The sequence below is a fragment of the Adiantum capillus-veneris genome, chromosome 5 (genome assembly GCF_014529385.1).
Source record: "Adiantum capillus-veneris isolate H3 chromosome 5, ASM1452938v2, whole genome shotgun sequence".
Classification (NCBI taxonomy): Eukaryota; Viridiplantae; Streptophyta; class Polypodiopsida; order Polypodiales; family Pteridaceae; genus Adiantum; species Adiantum capillus-veneris.
In genome coordinates this window covers 87954851-87964274 of record NC_140935.1, presented here as the reverse complement: position 1 = coordinate 87964274, position 9424 = coordinate 87954851, and the positions used below count along the sequence as shown (strand labels likewise).

General features: G+C 40.8%; 1 pseudogene; it reads right to left on the bottom strand.

Moving 5' to 3' along the window:
* Window positions 1–227: 227 nt before the first annotated feature.
* LOC147457688 (small ribosomal subunit protein RACK1 pseudogene) lies at window positions 228–4125 on the bottom strand (annotated as a pseudogene).
* Between the last annotated feature and the right edge of the window lie 5299 nt (window positions 4126–9424).

Sequence of the window (9424 nt, the reverse complement as noted above, 5' to 3'; positions counted from 1 at the left end):
AAAAAGAAAAAAGCTTGAAAGGAAAACCTGCTATGCCCTTGTTCATGCGCCACTCTCAAACACCTCATCACCATCAAGTGAGTGCAGACTCTGCGCCTCTACCCAAGGCTCTCTCTCTCTCTCCTTTTTTGTTTTTTGCTAGCTTCAAAAGAAAGTTATTGTCCATTGTTCTGGTAAAAACCAGCCCATCCGACGCAGAATTAAACTCCTCCAAAATATGCCTACATTTACTGGCAAAAAATAACTAAGACGACTCGAATTCTACCGACAGACCAGACCCTAATGGCACCATCAGTGCAGCTAGAATACATAGTACTCCCGTCAATGCTCCAATTGAGACTCACACAGTAAGGATATCAGGTTTGAGATATCAGGACTACGATGCTCTTGCTCTCAAGATCCCAGATCTTGATGCAGGATTGAGTTGCGGCACATAGCCAATACCTGCTGGGACTGAACTTTGAAGCACAGAGAGTGCATAATATCACCAGAATCTAAGGAGTAGAGGCATTTACCCTCGGCCAAAATCCCAAAGCATACCAACACCATCTTTTCCTCCGTTTTCACAGCTAAAGCCAGGGGATACGGTAACGCTGTTGACACCGTATTGACATACAAGTGCGGCCGGACAAGTTGGCGCAAAGCTTGCATTTGGTGAGGTTCCAGACCTTCACCGATCGGTCCTAGGAACCCGAGATAATGATAAGGTTAGCGGTAACGGGACAGAAATGCATGCTGGATACCCATCCAGCATGAGCATCGCCATCCTGAATAGTACACTTACACTCATCCAGAGTGTTCTAGAGCTTGATGGAGCGGTCGCGCAAAAAATATCCCTTTCTACCGCCTGAGAAAAGAGCAAGGGAACTAGAGTGCTTCGTTAGTTACGTTCGCATTGAATTGAGATCGAACAAAATATTGGAAACTGAGAGAGAGAGAGAGAGAGAAAGAGAGAGAGAGAGATTTTTCATGAAAGCATTTTAGTTTTTTCTACCTAAGAGTGTTTGGGATATTGATCGTCGTGGTCCACAGGCGTACCTCCGCACAAATTCGATACTGATCATAGTGCTTCTCAAGGGTACCTTGCCAAAAACGACAAGGAGTGTTAGTTTTTTCAAGCTCATTGTTCATGACCATACACGATGTCAATGTTATTAATTATTTGTTGTTCCATTTTTATGTTTCAAAAAGAATGAAAGCATGCAAGTCTCCTTGCATGGGGGAGTTTGCGTTGTCCTCCCCAATTTTTATAACACGAGGGAACGTGCCATTCCCACGGCAACGTGCAATTTTTAGTGTGTTCATTATCTGCGTCCTCAGTGTCAAAAATAAAAAAATGATAATGCTTACTCGCCACGTGATTGAATGTCTATCACCAATGCACTTCCTTGCATCTATGACGTTGGACATCTCCTGCACTTGACCTGTTGCAAAAGACGACATCCCAGGGAGAATGCGCTTCAACAAGGTTTTGTGCTATTGTGAGGACACCACATTTGGTATACAAATTGATCAAATACTACCAAGCATGACATTGTACCCCCAACAAGCCCTGACTAGAAATCTCATTGTAAATTCTGATACCCATGTGAAAGTCTTCAAGGTGCAAGTATAGGTGAAAACAGTCTACATCTTTTTGGCAATGTTGTTGTTGTGCGCATCGTGCAATCGATGCATTCCAATGCTTTGCATCCGCTAAAAACAGCCTAGAGATTTTTGGCCCTGCTCTTGCTGCGCACATCCCGCAATCAGTGCATTCAAAGAGATGGCATTTTGGGCAAGAATCAAGCACTTTTTGTACTTTCTCAAGCACACTACATCTAGCATACATATCGACTAAGCCATTGCAAAGCACAACATATTTTTTTATCAACGGTCCCTGACTAACAATATCAGCCTGAATTTTTGTGCCCATATAAGCATCTTGCGTAGAGCCACATGCCTTCAAAATGCATGGGTACGTGATTGCATCTGGTGGAAACAGACTAGAATTTTCTCCTATGGCAAATCTTGCAATCAGTGGAATCCAAGAGTCCACTCTTTATGTAGGAACCGAAAAACATTCTCGACCTTTCTGGCCCTGTGCCTATTGTGCATATCCTGCAACCAGTGCATTCCCATACTTTGCATCCCTTGAAAATAGCCTAGAAGTTTTTGGAGCTACTGCTCTTGCACACATCCTGCAATGAGTGCATTTCAAGAGACAACATTCTCGATAAGAAGATCCTCAAGCACTTTTTGTGCTTTCTCAAGTGCACCACATTTGGCATACATCTTGACCAACACAGTCCCAAGCATGACATCTTTTCTCAATAGCCTTTGGAGCTGCTCTTCTTGCGCACATCCCACAATCAGTGTTGGAAGACAACAAGCTCATCAAGCACTTTTTGTGCTTTCTCAATCGCACCACGTTTGGCATACGTGTTGACGAAGACAGTGCCAAGCATGACATCTTTTTTCAATAGCCTCTGACTAACAATATAATTGTGAATTTTGTGCCCGTATCAGCATCTTGCGTAGAGCCACATGGCTTCAAGATGCATGTGTAGGTGATTGCAGCTGGAGAGAGGCCCTTGCTTTGCATACATATCAACCAAGGCAGTGACAAGCACAGCATCTCTTTTAAAGAGCCTCTGACTAACAATACAATTGTGAATTTTTGTGCCAATATCAACATCTTGTGTAGAGCTACATGCCTTCAAGATGCATGCATAGGTGATTGCATCTGGAGAGAGGGCCTTGCTTCGCGTACATATCGACCAAGATATTTCCAAGCACGACATCTCTTTTCAAGAGACTTTGACTACCAATATAGTTGTGAATTCTTGTGCCCATATCAACATCTTGCATAGAGCCACATATTTCAAGATGCATGCTTAGGTGATTCCATTTGCAGAGAGGCCCTTGAGCCCTCGCTTCACATACATATCGACCAAGACAATGCTAAGCACGACAATTTTTTTCAACACCCTCCAGCGTTGCTCTTGTTGCGCACCTTCCGCAATCAGTGCATTCCAAGAGACGACATCTGTTGAGACAAGAGCTTTCTGGCCATTACACTATGGGGAAAATCTTGCAATCAGTGCATTCCAAGAGTCCATACTCCATACAAGAAGCTCCTACAGCACTTGCGAGAGCCACATGCCCAAAATGTAAGTATGGCCTTCAAGACGAAAGTATAGGTGATTGAATTTATGGAGATACACTTGCTTTGCATTCGCTAAAAACAATCTCGAGCTTTCTGGCCCTGCTCTTTTTGCGCATGTCCCGCAATCAATGCATTTCAAGAGGCAACATTTAGCATTCATATCGACCAAGACAATGCGAAAGACGAAATCTTTTTTCAACAGACTCTAAAGTTCTAACAATATAATTGTGAATTTCTGCCCATATCAACATCTTGCGTAGAGCCACATGCCTTCAAGATGAATATGTAGGTGATTGCATGTGGTGAAAACCGTAAGTAGAGCTTTCTCCTATGGGGCAAATCCCACAATCGGTACATTCCAAGAGTCCACACTCCAAATAGGGAAGCTAGAAATAGCCTAGAGGTTTCTTGCACTGCTCATGTTGTGTGTATCCTACGACCACAACATTCCAATGCTTCGCATCCATTGAAAACAGCCTAGATCTTTTTGGCCCTGCTCCTATTGCACACATCCCGCAATCAGTGATTTCCAAGAGGTGACATTTCGTGACAGTACCACATTTGGCATACATATCAACCAAGCACTACCAAGAATGACATCCCTTACCAACAACGTCAGACCAGGTATCTTCTCAAGAATTATCTCACCCATGTCAACAACTTGCATAAGGTCAATAGCCTTCAAGGTGCAAGCATAGGTGAATGCATTTGTAGAAACACCTTTTGTTTGCATCTGTTTCATGTTGTGTGTATTATGGGACAAGTGCATTCCAATGATTTGCATCCACTGAAAAGAGGCGACATTCAATGATCAGCACATTCAAAGAGGCGACATTCCTGGCAAGAATCTCCTCAAGGACTTTTTGTGCTTTGTCAAGCGCACCACCTTTGGCATACATATCGCCCAAGGCATTGCCAAGCACCGCGTGACTAACAATAGCAGTCTCAATTTTTGTGTCCATAAGAGCATCTTGCATAGAGCTACATGCCTTCAAGATATACGCATAGGTGATCAACAGCCCGTGACTAACAATATCAGTCTCAATTTTTGTGTCCGTAAGAGCATCTTGCGTAGAGCTACATGCCTTCAAGATGCACGCTTACGCGATTGCAATTGGTGTAAATAGACTAGAGTTTTCTCCTATGTAAAATACTACAATTAGTGCATTCAAAGAGGCGACATTCCTGGCAAGAAGCTCCTCAAGGACTTTTTGTTCTTTCTCAAGCGCACCACATCTGACATACATATCGCCCAAGGCATTGCCAAGCACCACGTGACTAACAATATCAGTCTCAATTTTTGTGTCCATAAGAGCATCTTGGGTAGAGCTACATTCCTTCAAGATGCACGCATAGGTGATCAACATCCCGTGACTAACAATATCAGTCTCAATTTTTGTGTCCATAAGAGCATCTTGCGTAGAGCTATATGCCTTCAAGATGCACGCGTATGCGATTGCAATTGGTGTAAACAGACTAGAGTTTTCTCCTGTGGAAAATACTACAATCAGTGGATTCCAACAGTCCACACTGTGCATAGAAAGTGGAAAACATTCTAGAGCTTTCTGGACCTGCAACCAATGCATTTCGATGCTTTGCTTCTGTTGAAAAGAGTAGCCTAGAGACTGCTCTTCTTGAGCACATCCCACAATCAGTGCATTGCAAGAGAAAACATTCAGGATAGGAAGTTGCTCATGTTGAGATGTAGAGAGAAATAGAGAGAGACGATACAAGAGACACACCATATACGCTCCCAAAGACTGATGCATATTGAGGACAAGATACAAATATATAGGTGAGACCAAGTTGAGCAGAGTGAGCCATATATAGCTCCAACACCCCCACTCAAACAAAGGTCTCTAGCTTTGGATGAAAAAACCTTTGAGGAGTTCAAGCATTAGGGGAATTTTGAGGTCACTTTTGTGCCCTGTAAGAATATGTAGAGAGAGAATATATACTTTATTTAAAAAATAGTGAAATGTTTGTAAAAATGTGAGTTTGCGTCCTTTTTACCTCCACCGAAACATGTCATTGTCAAATCTTTCTAGGATCTTTCGTATTCTAAAAAATACTCCCTCCAAAACTAACGAAAACGTCACTTCTGGCCCAAAATTCAAAATTTCCAAAAGCTGAAACAAACCTTTTCTGTGTCGTCTTCTTCCTCGTATCTGCACAACTTTTTCCTATAGTACTATCTCTGACAAATACTGTTAACAGACTTCCATGAGGAAGAGAAGAAGCTTATACCATCTACACATTGAGCTAAATGAAGAATTTTGTCCAGTGCGCAAGAGAAACAAATGTGCAGAGGTGTCCTCGTCCATATTTGAAGCAATGCGGCAAGATAAAAAAAAATCACATTGATCTCTGGACTGATGGAAGATTGTATCTAGTGGACCCAATGACAAAGAGCACTCCCCCATTCTCAAATTGTTCATCTTTGATAAAATTTGTGGGTGATGGTCAAAGAGGGTTGCTGGGTTATACACAGAGTCTTGCGGCAGAGAGAGATATTCTTAAGTTAGAAGATCATTTGACCAAACAAATGATAAATACTCTTAAACAACAACTTGAGGAATGTAAAGAGAGCAACAAAAAGCTACAAACTCAGCTCAAACAAGCTAGAAGCAAGAATACAATGTTAAGAAACAGACAAAGAGAAAAGAAGTTAAAGAACATTGAAGCCTTGAGACGTGGTGGAGGTTGCAGCAGGAGAATCAGAGCAGCAAGGTATTGTTATTTTATATGATTCTGCTTATGTTAGGTTGTTAATCTTTTTGTTAAGTTGTATTATGATTCTGCTCCACATTATTATGCTTATGTTATTGTTATTATGCTATTGTTCTTTATTGAATGATTAATATTCAGTTAACTTTAATTTAGTTTGTTTATTTTGTTGGTGTCATTTGGACAATAATCAGTTAATTTTGTACCTTTTGATTTAGGACTTTGCTACAACCAAACTCTGCATCAAACATGGAAATGGCAGCTAAACATTATTGTGATGTTTTACCTCTCAAGGTTGCCAAAAAGATTTTCACAGAGAAGAAGTTTAAAAAGGCAAAGGAGCAGTGCATTGAGGGATTTTTGCAGAGCTCTTGCTTGGACAAGGAGGATGTGCAATATACTATGGATAAGGTAGGCATTAGCGGAGATGGTTATAGCAAGCTGTTCAGAAATATGAAGTCAAGGTTAAAGCAATGTAAGGTCAGGTCCTCTTTGCTTCCAAAGCCATCCATTGTGCAGAAGGCAAGGAAAAAGATCAATGAGAGGATAATGGAGATGTTGGGTGAGCCTCACCACATTCATGGTACCTATCATGGTAAAAAGAGGGATCTTCAATTTGACGAGTTCAATAATATTTTCCTTGACTTGAAGACACTTCAGAAGGAAATGATCAGATTCTATGAGCTGGAGCATACAGAAGCAAATGGTGTTGTCAGTTTTGTGATAAAGCTTGATGAATGTGAGATTGTTAAGAACAAAAAAATTGAGAGGATTTCCATAACTTTAATGAACAGAGCATTGAAACCGAAGGATACCAAGTACTTCAGTGTGCAATCGGAGAAGAATGTCTGGTGGCTAGGTGCTTTTGAAGTAGAGAGTGAAGACTTTGATGTTCTGGATTGGGTTTTCCATCAAACAACAATACCCAAAGTCATTAATGCACAAGAATTAGGGGAAGAGCTTGAAGTTGAAGGGTTTGGAAGTTACAGGGTGGAATGGCACATGGGAGGAGACCTTAAAACCCTTAAATGTATGTACAATGTCTCCAAAGGGGCTATGGCAAAGAGCCCTTGTCTGTATTGTATGGCATCAGCAAAAGAATGTAATCCTGCAAATTGGAACAAAGCACCCAATAGGCATACTCAAGATCCAAACTTCAAAGCAGTTTTAAATATTCCACTTGCTAATGTCCACATATGCACTCTGCATGCTCTTTGCAGAATTGTGGAGAAAATTGTACATCTATATGTGGGGTTTGCCTGGAAGTTACAACCAAAAGCAGCTAGAGATGCTGCAATCAAATGTATTGAAAGGGTTTTATCAGAAATTGGCCTTCATAGTGGTAAGGTTAAGATTGAAACAGACCTGAAGAGGTCTTCAAATGGAAACAATGTGCCTAGAAAGGTATCTGTTGGTGGTGTGAAGGCCAAAGCTTTCCTAGGGTTTCATGGCAAACTAGGAAAGGTAAATGCCAAGAAGGGTTCATCCAATGTGAAGTATAACGAGTGGAAAGCTCTCCACAATGCCATCAAAGATCATGGTCTTGAAGGTACATCAAGAAACAAAAAGGCAGAGGTATGGGAATCACTAGACAAAGTATTTTCCTACTGTAATAAAACATCCTGGGGCAAAAATGATCTGCCAAATTTCAAGAAAGTGCTCAATAACTTCAGAAGTGCAATGAAAGATGCTTGGGATCAGGAATTCACACATTACATGGTAAGTTTTTTATTTATCTTCTTACCTTTTTAATATGTACATACTTTTAGTTTGGAAGCATATGATTAATCTCATACTTACTAATTATTGACACACTTTTACTTTGCCAGCATATAATTTACAATCACACTCCATGGTTTGTAAAGAGATGGGGCTCCCTGTCCATATGGTCTACACAAGGCATGGAGAAATCCCATTATCAAGCAAGAACCAAGTTTTTCAAGCATACAAGACATGGAGGAGGTGCAGTGAATGCAAACAGCTTGCTTGAGGTTTTCCAATGGTTCTATAGACAAATATGGCATAGAACCAGATCAAAAATGACAAAGAAAGCACTACTAAACTCAGATTTAGAAAATGCCTTACACAGGAACAAGCAGAAAAGACAAAATTCATATAATAGTTCATCTGCAAATGAAAAATTCTTACAATGGCTAGCTACAAGAGAGAGACAAGGTAGAAAGTGGGCCAAAGTACAGTTTTGAGCAAAGTCAGTCTTTTGATGAAGGTACATCAACTTCACCCCTAAAATTCAAAAACTTCTGCTTATTGTAGCCTATCATTTGTCTCTTGAGGTCCCTAGAGTGGGCAAGCACATAGGATGCCATTGTTGCAAAATAACCAGCTCTAGAACCAGTAAGGCCAGGGAAGAATCCAAAAATTCTGATGGCTTCCTCCTTTTCCACCAATATTAACTTCTCTAACCCTGGAGGAAGCTGATATGAACCAACAACCTTTGCAAGTGCTTTAATTGCAAGCATTGGCAGCAATGGTTCTCTTGTAAACTTGTTATGGAATATAATGACAGTCTCTTTGTTGAGCTTCCCAATAAAGTGTCCCAAGCTCTGGTTCCTTCCTAAATTTAAGGGTCTGGAACCCTTCCCCCTGCCAAGGAATTTGTCTGTGTCCAGTATTTCAATCTGCAAAAATATGTCTTGGTTAATTGTTCAGCACATTAATAAGACAGGGCAAAATGGTCATTAACATACCTTAGGAGACTCATCCTCCTCAAACAAGGCAGGTTCCCATATATCAATGGATCTAGTTGGCCTTACTGCATAATCTCTGGTCTTTTCCTCTCCCATATGCTCTATTTTAAGCCTTTTCTGGATCTCATTGAACTCCTCTTCAGAAGGTACACCCTGTTGCTCATATCTCAAAACAATGTCCTGCACATGCTTTCCAACACTTGAGCTGTCAATAAAATTTTCTGCCTCTGTGTCCAAGACTGCTAAGGGGCAAGGTGAGTAATCAATAAATCCTATGTCATTAGATCCCCACTCAGCCAAAACTGCCAAAGCATAATCTTCCCTTATATCAAAAAGATGCTGAATGTCATTCAGCAAAACATATTCCTTTTTGTTAACTTTGTATGTGGGAAATGTTGTTGTGCAATGCAAAGGATCAACATCTTCATCCTCAATGTCAACATTCTCCACTTTAGTGATGTTTTCTGCTTTAAATTTTGCAATGTCCAGCATCTCAGTGCTTTGTAGCTTCTCTTCCTCTTCATGGAACTCCATCTCTATCTCCTCTTTCTCCTGGTCCTCCTCAGCCTGGGAAATCTGCTTTGGAAAATCTTTGCCCCCTGGTGTTGGGAGTACACTGAAGAAAATGATAATTCCAAGGTCATAATCTACCAACTGGCAGTGCATATTACCATGAAATTTGCAAGGCTTTATGATCTTTTGCCAGTCTTGATGAAGGCTTGACCACTTCTTTGCAATACCTGTCCTTGACAAGCTACCTGCTTTGCATATATCAACAAAATGAACAAGATTGTCAAGCCTGTGATCTCTGATCAATTCTGTATATATCTCTTTCAAGTCA